The sequence below is a fragment of the Crotalus tigris genome, unplaced genomic scaffold (genome assembly GCF_016545835.1).
Source record: "Crotalus tigris isolate CLP2741 ecotype Arizona unplaced genomic scaffold, ASM1654583v1 scf7180000017551.9496454, whole genome shotgun sequence".
In the NCBI taxonomy this organism is placed as follows: Eukaryota; Metazoa; Chordata; class Lepidosauria; order Squamata; family Viperidae; genus Crotalus; species Crotalus tigris.
In genome coordinates, this window is record NW_024096469.1 from 285135 (window position 1) to 307691 (window position 22557).

Genomic DNA, 22557 nt, shown 5'->3' on the forward strand with positions numbered 1-22557 from the left:
CTGAAAAGGAGGGAACCCTGTTGGTTGTTTACACAGGTGAATGTGGTTCAGCAGTTGGTGTCTAAATAATGAGCAGAGTCATCAATTGAAAAACTGCAATCTTGCCCCCAGCTAGATTGCTTACACTCTAATGAAGTCACAAAGGTTTAAGCAGCTGAATTGTCTTCTTCTTTTTTTTTTAAAGTACAGTAGAGTTAATGACTCAAATTCTATCTATAGTGGCATGGTAATAAACCTCTCTGAACTTTTAAATAAATATAAATGGGTTGTGGCTTTGCAGTAATTGAGGTACTCCAAAAGCCACACACATAGAGTAAATCGCTGGTTCACATATACCAGTGATGGCGAACCTTTTAGAGACCAAGTGCCCAAAAACTGGCCCCGCCCCCGCTCCACCGCCTGCTCTCAGGGCCGCTCACCGCCTCCAGGGCCCGCCACAGATCGCCCAGCAGCGCCATGGCGGCCACGCCCTCTGCCTGCGCCCTGCAGTATCAACTGTGCATGATGGGGCATGAGGGCAGTGTCTTGTCCATGCTGTCTGGCTGCCATGTCCTTAGCTGCACTGTTCCACATGGGCAACTCTCCTCCAGAGGGGCTGCTGGTGAGGAGCAGGTTGCGGGGGGGGCAAGGCTGGGGCAACGTGTGCCCACAGAGAGGGCTCCGAGTGCCACCTCTGGCACCCGTGCCATAGGTTCACCACCACTGACATATACCATTCAAAGTTATGATGAACACCCTCAAAATACTTACAATCTGGATTTGAAACACCAATGGCTGCTTCCCCTCTGCAGTCACATGATTATATTTGGGGTACTTGACAACCAGCTCGCATTTATGGCCCTTTGCAGCATCCTGAGGTCATGTGACTGTGATTTATCATTTTTTTTTCTTTCTGGAAACCGACATTTACTTCCGTTTTCGGCAGAAAACAAGACAGTTTTTGCATTTGCTTAACAAGTGTGGTGTTCTCTTAAGCATTCGCAAAAAAAAGTAATAGATCAGTTGTGTGACGACCCACTTAATGACCAGCACAACTTATAACCATAATTTTAGGTTTAATTACTGTCATAAGATGAGGACTACCTGTATGTGGACAAAGGTTTATCTTGGCTCCTTAGATTTATTTTATCCTGCAAATGCTTAGCAAAATGCCAAACAACAGTGAGAGATTAGTAACTATCATAATCCTATTGTAGCAGAAGACAGCCAGCTATGTTCCAGGGACGGGGGAGGAATTCATAAACAGCAATATATTTATTAGACCAACAAAAGATTTGGAAATAGCATGGAAAATTTCATATTTCTGAGAACATCTGTCAGAATGATTACTCCTCCCCCCAAATCTGGAAGATGGAAGAGGAGGAAAAAATTACTAATGTTTAAGATGCATCTACGTCAGATTAATCTTAGATGAAAAGTGGAAGAAATGAGCAGACAGGCAAATTGGGCCTATCAGATGCAGAAGCAGTATTGGCTAATTAAATTTCTTTTAATTTATTCCCTAAGTGCACACATACTCATGTTAAAAGAAGAGATGAAAAAGGATGTGTGTGTGTATAAATTAGCCTGAATCAAGTTATCTGTGGGATTGCTTTTCTTCCTTTGAGCCAGCCTGAATATTGTTATATTGTTATAAACTGCAATTCAAGGTTCATATTCTAGGTATAACTAGCATTTGAGGGTAATGTCATAAACTATTAAGGAAACCATGGTTAAATAATGTGAGAATCAGTAATTGCACCCAGTTTTTAAATTCCCTCCCTTTCTTTGCTTCCATTCTTCATTTAGAAACAATTTATTATACCAATGGCTCTTTATGCTCAATTAACTGACTTTTTTTGATGGTCCATTATTTTACTATCTAATGCTTTATTCATTTTTAATGTGCACTTTTGAAGTTCATTTCTAATGTTTATTTTAAATGGTAGCTGTCTAGAATGCCACACACACAGGGCACTAAATAATGTGGCACGTATAGAAGTTACAATTACTGAAATTCAATATGAAAAATAAATAATAATTCCCTGGCCCACTTTTGATCATTTGATTACAATTGATACAGCTGCAGCTGGATGCAAAGTAGAGTTCAATGTATTACCGTATATATTCTTTTTGCTTTTTAGAGCAGCAAATCATCCTGGGAGTCAAAATAGGTATAGTTAGGGTCTGTATATTAGCATTGTGCAACTGGAAAAGAAAGAGACATATTTTCAGCAGTCTGGATTTTGTCATCTCCAACCTCACATGACTGCTCTTGTGACTAGGATAGCAACCAGACTTAACAGTTAAAGTTTTTGGGATGGCTTACTTCGTTACACCAGCAAAAGCTTCATTGGCTGATGTTTTGTATGTTTAGTTCAGGGGTCTTCAAACTTGGCCTTTTTATGACTTGTGGACTTCAACTCCCAGACTGGCTGAAGAATTCTGGGAGTTGGCCCACAAATCATAAAATGGCCAAGTTTGAAGACCCCTGGTCTAGTTATTTAAAAAGCCACAGCAGCAGACTATCACAAAGGTTTCATATCATTTAGTATGTGGTTTATTGCACAACATGAACGCAAAGCTGATGAATGACAATTGTCCCTCTTGAGGGATCAACCAATATAGTTAAATTTTGAAACCCAGAACCCATTATCTGAACACACATCTTCACCAATACTTATTAGAAGTTAAAGATTAATGTTCACATTACCTAACATCTCAAATATCAGATTGTTAAATGCAAGAGTTGTGTGGGTTTGGAAAGCGTGTCCTTTCTCGTTCTAACAGACAAATATACGTATCTCTTCCTGGTCTTAAAATAAGCCTGCTTCAAAGCAGAACTTGAAAGTTATTTTCCCTCTGACCTCTTTGCTTCAGTGAAATATGATGCTGAATACATAATACCCGTGGAATGATCCACAGAGTTGCCTCCTATTTGAAGTGGGTTGTTGCGACTCTTTTCCCCTCTTGCTACTTACAACGCTACCTATTTTTTTCCTAGAGCCAAGTCACACTATAAAACTGAAGAATAACAGAATAACAATCGGTAGGGACCTTGGAGGTCTTCTAGTCCAACCCCGCCGTTCAAGCAGGAAACCCTATACAGCAGACATGTCAAAGTTGCGACATCACGTGACGTCGCACAACGTATCAGAGCTTTTTCGCCATTGCTGGCAATGGGGTGCACATGGTTTCCCGATGACATGTCCGGCCTATGGGCCGGCAGTTTGACACCCCTGCTATACAGGTATCCTTGACATAAAACAATTCATTCAGTGACTATTCAAAGTTACAACAGCACTGAAAAATGTGACTTATGACCATTGTAGCATCCCCATCGTCACGTGATCAGAATTCTGCCGCTTGGCAACGGATTCATTTTTATGACAATTGCAGTGTCCTGGGGTCATGTGATCACATTTGTAACCTTCTGACAAGCAAAGTCAATGGGGAAGCCAGGCTCACTTAATGATTGTGTTATTAACATAACAACTGCAGTGATTCACTTAACAACTGTGGCAAGAAAGGTCATCAAATGCAAATTTCACTTAACAGATTCCTTACTTAGCAACAGAAATTTTGGGGCTCAATTGTGGTCGTAAGTTGAGAACTACTTGTGCCATTTCAGACAAATGGTTGTCCAATCTCTTCTTAAAAACCTCCAATGTTGGAGCACCCACAACTTCTGGCAGCAAGTTATTCCACTGTTTAATTGTTCTGGCAGGAAATTTTTCCTTAGTTCTAGGTTGCTTCTCTCCTTGTTTGCATTAACAGAGGGATAGAATCAAGATCACGTGAAGTATTAATACCACTCTTCAATGCCTTGGTAAGGCCACACTTGGAATACTGCATCCAGTTTTGGTCACCACGATGTAAAAAAGATGTTGAGACTCTAGAAAGAGTACAGAGAAGAGCAACAAAGATGATTAGGGGACTGGAGGCTAAAACATATAAGGAACGGTTGCTAGAATTGGGTATGTCTAGTTTAACGAAGAGAAGGACAAGGGGGGACATGATAGCAGTATTCCAATATCTCAGGGGCTGCCATAAAGAAGAGGGAATTAAGCTATTTTCCAAAGCACCTGAAGGCAGGACAAGAAGCAACGGGTGGAAACTAATCAAGGAGAGAAGCAACCTAGAACTAAGGAGAAACTTCCTGACAGTGAGAACAATTAATTTCCATCCATTGCTTCTTGTCCTGCCTTCAGGTGCTTTGGAGAATAGGTTGACCCTCTCTTCTTTGTGGCAGCCCACAAATGAGATTGAATCAGAATCAGACTGAAGAAGGCTACTCTGCATGACCCTTGGACAGGATTCTTTAAGAATTGCTCACATATGAATCTGCCCCAATACATTAATGGAGGTTGTGCGCCATCATTCCTGGGTAGCCAATCTGTCTCATTTGGCTTGAAAGACCAAGTCAATCACAGCTCCAAACAAGATCCCACCTTTGAGTTTATTTGAGCAAGTAATTTTAAAATCTGGACATGAAGTGTTTTTTTGAGAAAGATGTTCTTTAGATGCTAATTGCATATTGTTTCACAATGTAATAAGCCAATCCTGTTGGTCTTAAAGGCCCTTCTGTGTATCCAATCCTTTGAGACCCCGAACTTCTGCTCTGAATTCTTCTGCCTTAAAGGCATCATTGATGAGCAATGAAATCTGTTTTATTGTAAGAATGATTCCTTTTTCTTTTGTATTTTAAAAATTGTTTCTCCCTTGGATTTTAGATTTGTATAGGAAAATAATTACTGGTTTCTGAACATTTCATTACCAGGCTAGGTAACATCTTCAGAGGTGTTTAGGGGATGTCAGTGTTAGCGTTCTTCTGTTTATAAGGGCTTTGGGTGGTCAGTAGGTTTTGTGATAGGACAGGTGTGGGTGTGTCAAGTGAGGGTCTTGTGATGAGTCATCAGTGGGAGTCTTGTGATGGGGAGGTTACACCAGGTGAGGATCATTGGGAGGTGAAGTGCTGGTTGGGTTGTGGTTTGCTGTTGTCTCTGGTTAGCTGTGCAGTTGATTTGGACTCTGAGGGGTTCGTAGGCTAGTTGTAGATCAATGTGTCAGTTGATGGAAATACCTGTGGAGTCCCAGCCTTTGATGAACTCATGAGTGTGATGGGTGGTAGTGTGGCCGATGATTTCTGTGTTGCTCCAATCGAACTGGTGCTGTTTGGTGTCAGTGTGGATAGAGATTAAGGATTTGGGATCATAGCGTTTGACTGCCAGCTGGTGCTCATGGATCCTGGTTTTTAATTGACGTGATGTTTGTCCCACGTAGAATTGGTTTCCATTGTTGCAGTTGATTTTTTAGATTACATGGTTTCTTTCATCCTTCTGTGTCTTGTCCTTGGTTCTGGATAATTCCTGGTGGAGTGTGACTGTGGGTTTGTGGGCTATTGCTATTCTTAGGAGTTGGAGAATTCTAACTGTCATTTCTGACAGCACTTTTGTGTATGGTAGGGTTAGTTTTTGCATAATGGTTGGCTGTGTGATGTGTTGTGGTTTGTGTGCTGTGTGTTGGAACACAATGTTTTTTGGATAGCCGTTATGGAGAAAGATGTCAAGCAGCTGTTTCTCTTCCACTTTTCTTAGTGTTATGGTGCTCCAGTGTGTGTCCTGACCCTTCTGAAGAGGGTCTGGACACAGCTTCTTTTGTGTGCGGTGGGATGGTTGCTTGCGAAGCTGAGGATCTAGTCTGTTTGCGTGGGTTTGCGGTAGACGTGGTTTCCAATCCTCACTTGTCTAGTCTCCTTATGGCGATGTCAAGGAATGAAAGTCTAGTGTCTGTTTCCTCTTTGCATATGAATTTGACCCCAGGGAATATGTTATTGAGAAGGTGGTGTGTTTCTTCAATTTGGGACCATTTGATGATGATGAAGGTGTCATCAACTTAGCGGGTCCAGAATGTTGGTTAGATGGCGGGTAGAGCTATAGATTCAAATTGTTGCATGACAGCTTCTTCTATTAGGCCTGATAGGTGCAGTGCCATCGGGTATCTTGCACTTGCTTGTAGATTTTCCCACTGAACTTGAAGTATGTGTTGAGGCATAGATCCAGAAGGTTCATTATGGTTTCTGTGGGCATGGAATGTCCTGTGGTGGCATCATTTTGGGGGTATGGTGTTTATTGAGTAGACGGTATATGGTTTGCTAAGCCAGGTTAATGTCAATTGAGGTGAAGAGAGTAGTGACATCGAGGAAGCCCTTATAAACAGAACAACTGACACTGACTTCCCCTAAACTCCACTGAAGATGTTACCTAGCCTGGTAACGAAATGTTCGGAAACCAACCCACAAGTCAGAGAACAAACCTTCACCCTCATCCTATACCTGAGCTACAGATATTTGCCACTATTGCAAAATTTGATTAGATGAAAGTCATTAAGAAAGTCAATGCTATATTCGCCTGGTGTTGTGATTCCTTGCCAGCCAATGGATCCGGCAGCTGAGTCTGAGGAATCAGATGAAGAGGAGGGGCCTGGAGTGACATTAGAGTCAGAGTAAGACTCTGAGGAGCTCCAAGACTTACAGTCGGATGAGGAGCCTGGCCCCTCTATTCGTGCTCAGCCTGAGACACAGCTGTGCTGGGAGCTTGAGTTGGACAGTAATGAACAACAGTTGGGACAAATCCAGGATGTACGAAAGCGCAGACAAGAAAAGTGAGTAGGACAGAGGAATGCAATGGGGCGGCTCCAAAGACAAAGGAGAAGGCATTAGGAAGTCACACCTTGGCTGAATTATAAAAGGGAAGGTGTGGGAGATGCTGGTTACCAAAGGCAACCGTTCATGTTGAGGACTGAGTTTCTATGAACTGTGTTTGTTTGCCTTGGACATTGACTCAGATCTATGAGAATAAAAGGGGTTGTTTTTTTCTTGCAGTATCTGCCTATTTCTTGGAAGAGGGGTTTCTCCTTGTGAGCATAACAAAGACTCGTAATCCAGAACACCTGGATTACAATTTTCTTGCATGTGGAGTTACAAATGTAGGCAAAGCGACTTAATTTAAATGAAAGACCTGCTACCTAGAACAGCACATAGGCAATAAGGATTTATTTTTAAAACATGCCTGGCACCATATTTAAGTGAAGCTCCCATTTCCAGATATTCAAAAATGTAAAAAGTTATTTCCGGTTACTTGGCTAAGAGTAAACCAACAGGCATAAAAGCGATCAGCTAGAATTGCAACAAAGTTATACTAGGTTAATTTTTTTTAAAAAAAGTATCTGACATGGACATTCATGAAAGATGCTATGGAATTTCTAGTTGTCATTTTTCTATCAGGATGACTTCATAAGTCACTGCTGGAAAACCTTATTATTTTAGTAGAAAAACATTTCACTGCATCAGTTATTTCATTGTGCTGGGATTTACTTGTCTCTTCTTCATATGAAAAACGTATTTGTCATTTGGGCACGCGAAACAGTGCTCCTTCACATGTCAAGCTGTCATCCTTATGTAAATTGAAAGCACAATGCATAATTATATTGCATAATGTATAAGTATATCCAGTCCATGAGATGGAAATGTGAAGCAGGAATAAGGCACAAGATAAGTTTAAGAATTATAAGTAAATCAATTATTTCATTAAAACTGAGTATTTAAGCTGTCCCATTATGCCAATTTTCTTCAAAATGGTAGCTTCCATATATGCTGGAACCCTAGATGTCTGGACCTGGAACAAGGGGGAGTGTGTGTGTGTGTGTGTTTGTGTTGGAGGGCAAATTAAAAAATATGTGCCATGAAGCAAATTCCATGTATCCAACATCAGGACATAAGTACGTAAGGGCACTATTTGTATTATAACATTGCCACTTGCTTGCCATCATTTTTTTTAAATTCACTATGGTTGCTACAGATGTCTCTTATTGGATTTACAGTCATGCCAGTTGGGAATTTCAAGAATCATATTCCAATATGTCTGCAGCCCTTGTAAGAGAAAGGTGAGTAACTCTGTTTGAACAGTACATATTATAGACTATTAAAAGATGAAGGACATGAATAAAATAGTTTATGTGAAAATGATTGAAATAATTCCTGCTGTAATCCAATTCTAGTGAAATTCACCATAGTTTGTGTCTTAGTCTATCATGGACCTTAACATTTGTAGTTCATTAAATAATCCATGGCTTATAGTGGTGTGTGAACACCATAATACATTTCCACAAACAAATACTAATATGTGAATTTGATCAATATGAATTAAACTACATGTAAGAATTCAGCTGTGATGACAGAAAATATTAAGTCCTAATGCCATTTATTTGTGGCTTGTGAACTATGATTTATGGCTTATCAAATTGTATGGAACCTATTGATTAAAATATAATTAATAGTCTTGGCTTTGGGTGATGTGGGAATTATCACTTTCAAATTAACATTATAATTGTGACTGTAGTCTTCATTTTTATAGGTTCTCTTTGCAGGCCTTTGGATTAGTAATTTAATAGGTGAAGCTTTTCTGGATACAGAGAAACAGTGGGAAAAATAAGTTCTTTCTGTGCCACATTTTTGTAAAAGGCACAAATAGTAGTTCCAATTTCACATAAAATGGCATCTTCCCCTTTAAACAATGTTCTATAATATGCAATTAATTATGTTTTATTAAACTTGTAGTCACAGGCGACTAACTATTCTGTGTGCATGATACTAACCTAAAGAAGATAACCAAACCACAATTGTTTTCCTTATGGTCTAATAGTTTTATTGGAGGCAGAAGCCTCCAATTTGCACTGGAGAATATTCAGAGTGGAAAGAATTAACTCCTTCCTCCCCACCCCACCAACCTAAATCAAATTCATTAGCATTCACAGGAATTTAATGCATATAACTATGCACAGTGGCACAGTGAGAGTGACATATGTAAGAGTGAAATGTGGCGCAGTGTGACATATCATGTCCTTATTTTCCGGAAGCTGTTTGTTTGCTTTTTAGAATCAGCTCCAAGTTTTTCTATAGACAGTTACAGATTTTTTCATTCAAACAGAATTCTAGACTTATTGCTATTTCCTAACGAGACAACAGAACAGAACAGAATATTCTTTATTGGCCAAGTGTGATTGGATACACAAGGAATTTGTCTCCAGTGCATAAACTCTCAGTACTGATTAAAGTTAGCCCAGAGAAGAAATATTAAAAAGGGCAGAAAAATATATTTTTCCTCAAAAGGACTTTTTAAAACCAAACCTGGCCCCAAATCTATCTCTCTGCCCCAAGCAAGACTTTAGCCCTATACAAATGCAGATGTAAAACCATCAGAAAGTTGAAGCCAGAGCAATCAAGAAGACAAAAGAGAAGATCTGCATACCCCACCCAAACTCTAGGAGTCAGCCCCATCACCTGGGAAGCAAGATGTGATAATAGAATTAAACCACAGATATCAAGGCCTAGACAAACACTCAGAAACAGCCTCAAGGTTCATGCCACAGGAACAGGAAACTATTCCAAACAAAAGGCTGGGGGGGGGTAATAAAAGCCTACTGCCCCATGTCCCTCTGTTCTTCTCTCCTCTGCACTTTCCTGAATAACCATTTTTCTGCAATAAACTGTAACCTTCTTCCCAAAGCAGTCACCATGTTTGCTTATTTATTCCCGGCTTGGATGAACCAGGATGAAGACTTTACTTCTAACAGTACACATACAAACAACAAAGTGATAGTCATAAGATACCAATAGCAGTAGGTAATAGGAAAAATGAGAAGGATAATAGTGATACAGTCCTACTACATGGTTAGATATTCTTAGGCATAGACAGTGCTGTCTATGCCTAAGATCCTATCTTATCCTTTTTTCTTAAAAATATATCATAAAATATGCATGCCCAGAGCCTTATGGAATTTCTTGGTCTTGGATAGCTTTGGAAGGGAAGGACGCTCTCTTCCAAAAGGCCGGCTGCATATGAGGTTGCCAACTAATTAAGAAAAAAAACTATCTGGTGTGCTCCTCTACCTTTGGAAGTTCAAAAAGGAGCAGATCAAGCCTCTCTTGGAAGGGAACCAATTTTATCACCAGCTCACATGTTCAAACCACAGTTCCACTGCAGTAAAATACATTTCTAAAGTGTGGGAAGTCACCCCCCACCAGAGAAGGAAATATTAAGGGCAGGAAAAAATATATTTCCTCAGGATCTTGAAGAGGCAGGAAAGCATGCCCAGTTTTCTTAATAGCCCCTAGTCTGCCTCCCCCAAGCAGAAACCAGCTCTATAGAAATGCAGATGCAGACCATTTAGGAAAGTTGAAGCTAGAAGATTAAGAAGACAAAGACCTAAAATCTGCATACCTCACCCAAACTCTAAGAGTCATTAGCCCAGCCCCAGGAAAACATAATAGGATTAAACCACAGATACCAAGGGCCAGAAAAGCACACTCAGACTCAGTTCAAAGTTCATGCCACAGAAACAGGAAACAACTCAAAACAAAAGGCTTCAGAGGGTATAAAAACTCCACTCCCTACATGTGTTCCCTCTCTTTTCTGCCAGAGCCATCTTCCTGTCTGGCTCTCCTTTCCAATAAACTACAACCTTCTTCCCAAAGCAGTTACCATGTTTATTCCCAGCTCGGATGAACCAGGATGAAGACTTTTCTTCCAACAAAAGCTTACAACGAATCTGGCTGTGGTAGATGGGGTTTCCCCCTCTATATGTGTTGCTCTCAACATATCCAAAGGGCACTATAGATAAACCAAATAATTTTCTTATTTCAATAAGTGGGTTGCTGATGCTGCTGTTTTCTTAATGCTTGCAATCTAAACTTGCCAAATTCTGCAAGAAGGAGAAACCTTCCTGGAAGCTTTTCCTATCCTAGCAGAGAAATGTAAAGGCTTCACAAGATTCTAGCGTTAAAGGCTAGTTTTTATTGAATGCGTTTCAGGAAATAATACTGCTAGTGATAAGAACAGCTGCAGCTTCAACAGAGCTTCCTGTAATTCTAGAGAACGGGGGAATCTTTTTCATCCTTTCAAACATCTTTTGGTTTTCCTCCACTTCTGCATCTCATTAACATTTCCACTTAAAAGTCCTCCGAGGCTACTGCAAAATCCACAAACAAATCAAGGTTTGTTCTCTCCCCCCCCCCTTTTTTTTCTTCTCCTAAGCCCTTCTCCTCTTTTTTTTTTCATTCTATTCCCAAAGCAAGTGCTTTCTCTTCCATTTGCCAAAAGAATTAGGGAAGGCATTTTGAAATCTCAACCGGGGAAGAGAGCTTACAGTATCTGCAACCTGTTTTTGTTGTACTTGCTATTGTTCAGTCCAAATTATTCAGCGTTTGAAAGGTTAGCGCTACCCAGCAACTCGGGCAAGGAAACCTTCTGATTGGCTGTAGGAAAGAGAACTCAGCTTGGTGGCTGGGTGCAGGCAGCGCAGCCTTCTAATCTGTATGAGAAGGAGAATGCCACGCTCCTTCACTTCCTTTTCAACATTCGTAAATCACCCAACAGGCATGGCTAGCTTCAACTGAATTCTGCTACAAAGGACTTGAGCAAAGATGTGGATATGTCGTGAAGATAATTTCTTACCCAAGCTGTGCTCTGAATACATGATAAGTCCCCTGCCAGTGCCACTTCCTTCCGAATCAATTGTGCGGCGGTGTTTAAGCTCAAGAATCTGTTGAGAAGGGATTGCTGTGGACTCATGTTTTAAGTTATGGGCAGCAGGCTTTGAGACCCATAAGGCAGTTGCCAAGTTCCAGTGAGCCAAGGCAGGAATTTCATTTCATAAAAAATTAGCCTGTTCTTGGTTCAGCCAAAATGTATTGTGTCAGGTGAAATTACTTAAAGATACCCATAGCACAGGCAAAATTGCATAGAAAAGCTAGTTATTAGTAAATCTGTCCTAGAAGCCAGCCTCTCTCTTAATTATAGATCATATGTCAACAATGCTTTTGAATTGTTGTTGTTGTTAATTGCAAAGTCTTGTCCAACCCATCGCGACCCCATGGACAACGTTCCTCCAGGTCTTCCTGTCCTCTACCATCTTCTGGAGTCCATTTAAGTTCACACCTACTGCTTCAGTGACTCCATCCAGCCATCTCGTTCTCTGTCGTCCCTTCTTCTGTTGCCCTCAATCTTTCCCAGCATTAGGCCCTTCTCCAGTGAGTCCTTCCTTCTCATTAGGTGGCCAAAGTATTTGAGTTTCAGCTTCAGGATCTGGCCTTCTAAAGAGCAGCCGGGGTTGATCTCTTCTAGGACTGACCGGTTTGAACGCCTTGCAGTCCAGGGGACTCGCAGGAGTCTTCTCCAGCACCATAGTTCAAAGGCCTCAATTCTTTGGTGCTCAGCCTTTCTTATGGTCCAACTTTCACAGCCATACATTGCAACTGGGAAAACCATGGCCTGGACTATACGCACTTTTGCTTTTGAATAGAAATAGAAAAAATAGAACAGAATAGAACAGAACAGAATAGAATAGAATTCTTTATTGGCTAAGTGTGATTGGACACACAAGGACTTTGTCTCCAGTGCATAAGCTCTCAGTTAATTCCAATAGACTGAATTGGAATATTTTCATTGGATTCTGCCTAAATACAATGTTATATATAATACAAGAAATGCTCTCTTCATACAAAACCTAAAGTATATTTCCATAGATTCCTTTGCATGTGTCAAATGGAATGCCTAAATAGATTTGAATGAGTAATCTATCAACAGCTGACAAAAAGGACATGTCTCTTAAAAAGCTTGCAAAAAATAATAGCAGTGTCTAGAGCAAATCAAATGATGCCCAATCATGGCATGTGTGCAATGACCTAATCACACAAACATCATAATTACATACATGAGAAAGGATACATGGATACAAGTAGGTAAGGTGTACAAAACAATTATATAATTATACTGTCTATAATCTCTTATTTGGCTCCAACCACAAATACCCTGTTTCCCCAGAAAATAAGACCTAATGAAAATAAGCCCGAGCATGGTTTTTCAGGATGCTCGTAATATAAGTCCTACCCCCAAAATAAGCCCCAGTTAAGATAGTCAGCCAGATGGATGCATTTGCTACCGTATTTCCCTGAAAATAAGACCTAACTGGAAAATAAGTCCTAATGTGTTTTTTGGAGTAAAAATTAATATAAGACCCGGTGTTATTTTTGGGGAAACACAGGTAATAAAGCAATAATATAAGTGAAGTCCAAAGCCAAACATTTCTGGAATAGGAAAGTCCTGAAAACACCGAAGATGAGAACTCAACGAGCTTGTTGGCGCTTCTGGAAAAACAACTGCTAATTTTGTTGCTACCAGCAAGAAAAAATTGCCTTACCTGATCATTATGCAAATTTCCACCAAATTGCAACAGAAAGCAAGATCTCTGAAGCTTATCATAACTCCAGGTGGATTCTTATGGGCAAAAGATGATCCTTAAGATACAAACATCTCGGGTAGTCCTTCGTTTACAAGCACAATTGAGCCCAAAATTTCCGTTGCTAAGCAAGACAATTGTTTAGTGGGTAGAGTTACTACCCTTCTTGCCACAATTATTAAATGAATCACTGCAGTTAAGTTAGTAACATGGTTATTAAGTGAATCTGGCTTCCGCGTTGACTTTGTTTGTTAGATGATTTGCAAAAGATGGTCACATGACTCTAGGACACTGCAACAATCATAAATTCATGCCAGTTGCCAAAATTGTGGAAACCTTTTCGGAAAAGTGTACAGTAGAAATGCTACCTTTGGTTAAGTTTCCATCAATTTTTCTTCTAATTTCTTTATAACTGTAGCCTTGTTCACTTAATAATACTATTCTATGTCACTTTCTGGGCAGCCAGTCAACTCTTTGCACCATTATTTTAATTTCATTACATTTTACAAGCTCACTAAATGAAAGAGCACAAAAAAACCCAACCAACTTGATAGCAATCACATAACACACTAACAAATGTCCTCCTCTCAGCTTCAATACATGACATCAATAACTGAATACTACTGTGATCTGATTGGCTCATTGCCAAAACAAGATGACACCTGATTGGTTCTCTAAACACTCAAGCTCATTGGCTACAATCATATGATATCAACTTAAGCAAATTGTGCTTCCTTTTTCTGGTTATTTGACTATAACTTTTCATAGAATATAATACAGATAATTGAACAAACTTTGTTGCATTACATTCTTGATTAAATTATCTTTCCATTGATATATAATTTTATGATACTACTCCCCCCAAAAAGTGGTGTTATTAGACATCAAACCTCAAAAATACACTTTTCCCAAAAGGTTTCCACACTTTTGGCCACTACTGTAAGTAATGCAGTATCCTGTGAAATATTAACAGTGGAAGATATTTACCTCAGCAACAAGATTTGAACAGGACATCCACAATAGCATGTTGTATTAAAAATAACAAAAATGCAGCGGTACCTTAAAGGCTAATCAATTTATTGCTTTTTATGATGAAATGGACTGTAGTAAACCTACTGAATAAATAAACTTTCTGGTTTACAATTCCTTACGATTAGGATTTTTTAAAAAAAAATTGTTAAAGAGAACTCAAATGGGAAGCCAAACTAATATAAGTGGGGGGGGGGATATTTTTTTCTGAACACCAGGAGAATTATTTAGAAAATGAACTTCATTGTGAATAATATACTTGAATACTTGAAAATAGTACTGATTATGTTACAATGGCCTTATATTCTCCACAAGCAGCAGCTTGCAGAGTAGTTTTCTTTCTCTGTCCTTTCCTCTATTTTTTTATTAATATACTTCATATTTTTGAAGTTCTTCATTCTAAACCTGATGGCCCCAGGCAAGAAATTGCAGCTGTGCATATAAAACAAATTCCCAATTAACATTAAGATGTTTTGGTGTTCATTAACATTTCAATTCAGACCCTTTTTTCTAGTTAAAAGAAAATTTGTAGACCGCCCACTGCAAGGAATTATTGCATTTAATTTTGCTTAATTTTGTCCAAAGGAAAATAGAAATAAAAAGGGTTTTTTTCTGCAAAAAGAAATATGCTTTGACTGCTGTTGATTCTTTTCACACCCTCTCAAAACATAACAGATGTAACCTGCAGTCTTTGAAAGTAAGAAAATACGTATGTGCGCATAGGCACAAACCGCCGCACACTGTCTTTTGCGTTCAATAAAATGCTCTAATTTCCTAAAGTGGGAGATTATGTTTGTCTCACAGGGGACCTTGAAGTTTAATTTGAACAATTATTTCAAATTGGGTTGTACAAAAGCAAGATAGACTAAATTCAGCTTCCAGAGATTGCCTCCCTCCCCATTGTATTTTTTTCTCAAAAGAGAAAAAGAGACCCCTTTTGTGAGCTTCACATGGAGATCAGCAGAACTTCATTTGGGGCCATCACAGACCATTCCATTGTTTTGAAGACTGACATGCCTTCACAAGAATGGGGAAAGATGCTTTTTGTTTTCTACAGTAAGCTGGTCAAGATATAGTATTGCCATCCTATTGGACAAAGCAAATAATAGATTTTAGAAGGCAACAAATATGCAGCCAATTCATATCTATAGATCAGGGGTCTCCAAACTTTAAGACTTGTAGACTTCATCTCTCAGAATTCCCCAGCCATCACTGGGGACTCCTGATCTATAAACTGGCTGTCAAGATTCTCCTGAACTGTATTACAAGTGCTGGTTTTAAACTCCAGTTTCCACCCCCGCCTGCCGGCATTTCAGTTCTCCTAACATCAAACCTCACAGTCACATTTAAGAATCTTTTTCTCAATGATGGACTTTAAAAAGGTTTGATGTGTTTATTTCAATGGTAGTGTTGTTCCAAAGTCAGATAATTTTCTATTGATTTCTAGATAGTAGGAAGGGAGCTAAGCAGGACAGTGAAAGAGAAATACATTTTAAAATAAAGAAAGTTATCATGTATGATGGACATGTGTTAAAGCAAAGAGGTACTGGACAAAAATACATACTTGGCTAGAAAAGATGTTGGGAAAGCATGTAGATTTTAAACCTGAACTTTTTTTTACTAGGTATAATGCCAGAAAAGATTGTTAAACAAAGTATATACTTGATTTTACATGTGATAACAGCGGCAAGAATCATATTCGCACAATATTGGAAAAATGAAGAAATACCACCAGAGGAAGAAATAATTAAAAAAATACTAGAATGTGCAGAAATGGACAGACTTACTATGAGGTTGAAAGAAAAAGAAGAAACAGAATACTTTCAAACTTGGGACTTATTTTATCAATGGCTAGGGAAAAGAATGAAGGACCAGGAATTAAATTTGTATTAGTGAATGATAAACTCAGACAACACGTTTGTTGAATAAATACTACTGAATTGTATGGAAAAAAATTAATAAAAACTTTACAAAAAAGAGAAAGAAAGTTCATTTTCCTGGGTTAATTCAGATTTTCTTTAGAAGTTAAAGAATATGTAATGCATTTTCTTCATCCCAATACATTGAAAGCAGTAGCAGTAAACCCTGAGTCATTCAAGTTAGTGCCCTGTTCATCACAGTACCCAACGTTCATCTCTCTCCAACATTTGGCCATCCAGCTAGGACCTCTTTTGTCCTGAAAGTGAGAGTAATCAGAGAAAGCAAAGCCTTTACCTCACCTGTCCCTGAGCTCAAAGCGTGCAGTTCCTTGTAGGGTAGGCGTAGGCAGTTAATGGCTTTCATATCATATGCAGCTCCGTAGCCCAATTTTAACATTTTAGAACTCCTCAGGACTGTCCTATCCAAATGCAGCTGCAGAATGCTGAATAATAGTGTCACGATTGCTATCCATTTTCTATAGAACAAATGTCCCATTGCAATACCTTTCAAGCATATTTCCCCAGAAGAAACTTGAGGACTGGTAGCATGTGTTGAAAGTCCAGCTCTGGCTTCTCAAGTGACATCATGACATCCCTAAACATTCTCTCTAGTCTCCTGTCAATAGAGAAAATAATGCTGTCACCACTACTGTCATCATCATATTCCCTGTCTTCAAAAAGATTATTGTCCCCGACACAAGCTTTTTGAAACACTTACAAGGCAATTTCTCAATTGGACTGACTATCCTGAAAAGTCCTATTCTGTTATTTGCTTGCCTCCTCTTTGCCATCCTGAATAGATTGTTCTAATGCGCTCCATTTGGAGTTTCCCTTAAAGAGTAACCAAAAGCTTCAGATGGCAAAGACTGGGATGGTGCGGGCAGTTATGTGTGCCCTTAGTATGTCACTCATTACACCTCTTCTCCACAAGCTGCATTGGCTGCCAGTTTGCTTCTGGGTTCAATTCAAGGTGTTGGGTTTGACCTTTAAAGCCCTTCATGACATGAAGCCTGGTTATCTGAGCAATTGCCTCTTCTCAATTACATCTACTTGTTTCATCAGATCTGGCAGAAGAAGTATGTTGTGGGTCCTGTCTACTACTAATAATAATAATAATAGTAGTAAAGTTGGAAGGGACCTTGGAGGTCATCTAGTCCAACCCCCTGCTCGGGCAGGAAACCCTACACCATTTTGGACAAATGGCTGTCCAGTCTCTTCTTAAAAACTTCCAGTGTTGGAGCATTTACTGCTTCTGGAGGCAGGCTGTTCCACTGATTAATTGTTCTCACTATCAGGAAGTTCTCCTTAGTTCTAGGTTGCTTCTCTCCTTGATTAGTTTCCACCCGTTGCTTCTTGTCCTGCCTTCAGGTGCTTTGGAAAATAGCTTAATTCCCTCTTCTTTATGGCAGCCCCTGAGATATTGGAATACTGCTATCATGTCCCCCCTTGTCCTTCTCTTCATTAAACTAGACATACCCAATTCTCGCAACCGTTCCTTATATGTTTTAGCCTCCAGTCCCCTAATCATCTTTGTTGCTCTTCTCTGTACTCTGTCTAGAGTCTCAACATCTTTTTTACATCGTGGTGACCAAAACTGGATGCAGTATTCCAAGTGTGGCCTTACCAAGGCATTGAAGAGTGGTATTAATACTTCACGTGATCTTGATTCTATCCCTCTGTTAATGCAGCCTAGCACTGTGTTGGCCTTTTTGGCAGCTGCAGCACTACTAAGGAGTTATAACTGGCAGGACCCAGGAGGTAGGCCTTCTCTGCCATCCTTCTGAAATTCATCAAAACGTGGCTGGGTCGACAGGCTAGTGAGTCTTCCCTTGCCTTTTAAAAAAAATAATGGCATCAATTTTAATGGTATTTTTGTTTTAATATTATGGCTTTATTGCATGTTACCCAGAACTACATTCTGTGAAAAAAGTGGCCACAGAAATTTTGCCCGGTGCTTTTAACTACTACAACAAATTGGCTGTCTTTAGACTTCTTTAGTTCTTTAGCTTACTCATTGTCACTGATCTTATTATAAGTAGTCCTATTAATCAGTTTTTGCTTTGGTTGTATTTAAATAATTTGCTCTTGATAACATGATCCATTCTGAAGAGCATAATCTCACATGAAAGCCCAAACACCACATCTAAAAATAAAATGGATCAGATTTCATGAGACTATGGTATCAGACTTAAAAGTTCTCACACGAGAGTCCAAATGTCTCATGAGATGTTGATATATTTTAAATGTTTGTCTGGGGAGGGTGTAACTTTGTTCCTTTTTATGAATTCTCTAGTATATATTATAGTATGATAGTTTTGAGCAACTTGCTCTTCCAAGGATTTGGGAGACTTCTGAATCCTCTGTCTCTTTCATTTTATTTATTTTGCAAACTGTTATTTTTTAAAGTTTTGCCTATATTGGAAATTCCAAGTCAAAGTTCCAAATAATGTGGCTTAGTAAGGAAGTTATAAATAGTGTTGGGAATTACTTAGAACTGAATGCCAGATCAATCAATATTTCTCTTCCGGTTAGTATATCTTTATATTTACAATATTTGTGTGGCTCCCCAACTCAACCAAAGCGACTCTGGGCAGCTTACAAAGCACTTGATAGAAGCTAACAAAAGGAATACAAAACCACAGAATATAATCTGATAAACATAAATAAAACAAAATACTAAACAGCCTTTCTAAACGCTAGTAGGGTCAAAATCAATTGCTTCTCAGAGAAAGATAACTCCATAAGAAAGAGGCATCACTGAGACGGTGAGCCTCCTGGACCTCACAAGATGGCATAGTTTTGGTGAAGGGACTAAGAGTGCACCGTTCCTGTAGGAGAATGTGGGGCAGGGAAGTACCATGGGGAGAAGGCAGTCCTGCAAATAGCCTGATCGTAGGCCATGTAGGATTTGGTGGTGCCACCACGATTAGCATGCAGTATTGCAGGCAAATTCTGCCCACAGCCCGGAGTGGCGTTTGATCCTGATGGGGTTCAAGGTTGACTCAGCCTTCCATCCTTCTGAGGTTGGTAAAATGAGGACCCAGATTGTTGGGGCCAATATGCTGACATTTGTTAACTGCTGTAAAGCACTATGGGATGGTATATAAGTCTGTTATTGCTATTGCTTTAAAGCTGATAGCCAACACTTTGAACTGCACTGGAAAAGCCAATTGGGAGTGGTAAAACATGAATATAATTATTCATGCTGCTGCATTCTAGACCACTTGCAGCTTCTGTTCTCTTAAGGGCAACCTTCTGTAGAATGCATTGCAATAATCCAATTGGGAAATGACTAAGGCATGAGTGACTATCAGCACGACTGCCAAAACCTGAAAGGGTATAATTGGCACACAGCACAAAGCTGTGTAAAGGCCCTTGTGGCCATAACTGTCACCTGCTCCTTAAGCAGGAGTTGTGAGTCCACAAGATCCCCTAAACCAGTGGTGGCGAACCTATGGCACGGGTGCCAGAGGCAGCACTCAGAGTCCTCTCTGTGGGCACGTGCGCTGTCGCCCCAGTCCTAGGCCTTCATCTGGGTTTTATAAAACCTTTTCGCTTTAGGCCTCCGCCGCCGTGTGCAAAAAAAAAAAAGAGGTTCAATCAATGAATCAATTTCAACTTGTGGGAAAAAAAAGATCTTGCAAAGTTGGAATTGATTGATTGGACTTTTTAGTCCCACCCAGTCTGCTGTTACCACCGCAGCCACGCCCACCCAATGGGCTACACCCAGCCAATTGGTCACACCCAATTGGCCACACCCACCCAGCACCCAACAATGCATAAGTGGGTTTGGGGTTGCAGTTAGGGCACTCGGTCTCTAAAAGGTTCGCCATCACTGCCCTAAACTGTGCACTATATCCAAGTAGGGCATTGCTATCCCACTGGATGTATCTCTTCAAAGATGTAAATCTTCAAATTCTTAATTCTGATGGTAAGAGGTGTTTTCAATCATACTGTAGATAAATAATAAGAATTAAAATGTATGGAGCATAGATTATTTCACCTGTTTATATATTTTAATGTTTGCAAAATTGCTATGGGGCAGAGACTTTTTTGGTGAAAGTTTCTTTCATGGAAAAAGTAAAGGGATAGTTAGACATGAAGTCAGAAGTGAAAAGAAGAAAGATGGGATCAATTCTGTAATTTCTGTTTAGATCTTTTCACAATGTGCTAATAGTCACTGGGACAATGACCCCCAAATGATAATCCACCCAAAAGATCAATGAAATATATCGACAACAAATGCTATTTTCCAGACCCCTGCTCTGCATCAAACTTTGAAACAATGTGGTAACCTAAAGATATCTGTTTAGAAAGCATTGCTGATGTTTGACATTTTCTACAATTGATATCTCTCTGTTTTGCCATGGAACACTTTACTCACAAACATTTTGTCCTTGCTAAATAAGGAAAAATTGCTCTGGCAGAAATAGAATCAGGAGAGCAGAAAGGAAGACAAAATTAGGAAGCCAAGAAGGATATCAATTATAAGCCAAGGTCTGTTAAACCAAAGGTTTATGATAACATCTTGCACACTTGAAATATTTCCACTTATTGGCCTGGGCCCCTTCCCTTTTTTCTCCTTAAGTCCAAGGGCTGAAGGTTTTCATTTTTGAAGTATACTTTGATTTCTTTGCAAACATCAATGTGTATTTTATTGGTTGGCCCTAAACATAGAGATCTATCACTCATGTCCTGCTGTAAACATCCCAGGGACATCCTGTTGACCATGGTGGGATCCAAGATGGATCACAGGTCTGTTCCAGCATTATTTGCTCTCTGAAAATACTGGGGGTTCAGGGGGAGGAGGAATAAAGATTATATGTACTGACCAGGATATACTGATGTAATCAAATAGCTCTTATTAATGACAGTTTTATAGCATTCTTTATATTTCTTACTGGGTTGATAAATCTTTCTAATAGTGAGATAGCTTTATTTATTTCCTACCATTAAGACTTGATTTTGTACCTGTAGAAAGGTAGGGCAGATGTGTCATTGCTACATGATATAATGGTTTATTTCTCACAGTCCTTCTATGCAATGAGTTGAGATGTAATCATTAGATATGCAAATGCATGTGCTCAAACTGACTCACGTGTAACCTTACTTTAAAAAAAAAAGATTTTATTCATGCTTGCTTTGCCTTGGGAAGAGTTGCACGAATTTGCAAGCAGTCTAAAATGGCCAAATCAATCCAGGACATTATCATGTTCTATGCAGAAAAAAAAATCTGAGGAGTTCTCCAAGGGAGACCTGTCAAGTCATCTTGTCCCTTGGAGCACTTATGGAGATCATGCTAATTCAGCCGAAACCCAGACTGGCCCAGTGAGTTAAGACTTCTCATTAATGTGGAACATCTTTGCAGAACTTCATCCCTGTAAACAAAAAATTAGCATTTCTCCCTCTGCACCTTTTTAGCTCAATGAGTTGTCTGCTGAATACAGACAACACTGAGTTCCAAAATTGATTCTGGAATGATCACATGTAGAAATGCCTAGAATCTGAGGTTTTAGTGGTCTGAGTTGATACAAGTAGTTTCTTAGGATCCTCTACTTCAATGAAAGGAATGTGATGGCAATATCCTTTTGTCCTTTTGATTTTTTTTTCTCCCATGTTTTTAACAATCACAAATTTTAAATGAACTGGAGGAATGGGCTGGTTTTACCATAAGGGAGTTGCATTAAGACACTGGGCCCAATTTGTGAGGTGCCCTGTTTTACCGCTTATTTTGTAGATTTCAAGTCCTGCCTTTTTGATCAGCAATGTCCAAATACACAGCAAGTCAAGCCAATAACATTTGTGCCTCCATTTGCTATGTAATGTTGTCAAAATGACTGTTAAGACAAATAATGCTAAGAGCTGGATATTATTTAAATGGTGCAAGGAAAGAAACAACCTAAGAATGTAATATAGATGGAAAATATAGATGAACTGAACATCAGCAGCCTACAGACATGTTCTGAGTAGCTTGGTGAAGTAATTCAGTTGAAAAGACCCACACAAATGTGCAAAAAACCCCCCCCAAAACCCTAAAGGAAGTGTAGAAATACAATACTATAATAACGTTTATATTGTAGCTATAGTATCAAGGCTTAACACGATCTTTTGGGGCGAGAGATGAATTGTGTAAGCACAATTTACAATACTAGGACATTGCAAAGGGATGTATTATAATGAGTGCATGATATTGCTCTATATATGCATGACTAAAGCTAGGATGACTCAATTTTGGGTTGACTCATTACAAGGCTTATGGCTGCTCTCAGCAGCTGTTCTGTGTATATTTTGCATATTTTTATAGCTAGTTTCATTGGGGTTTTTTTCTGCTATT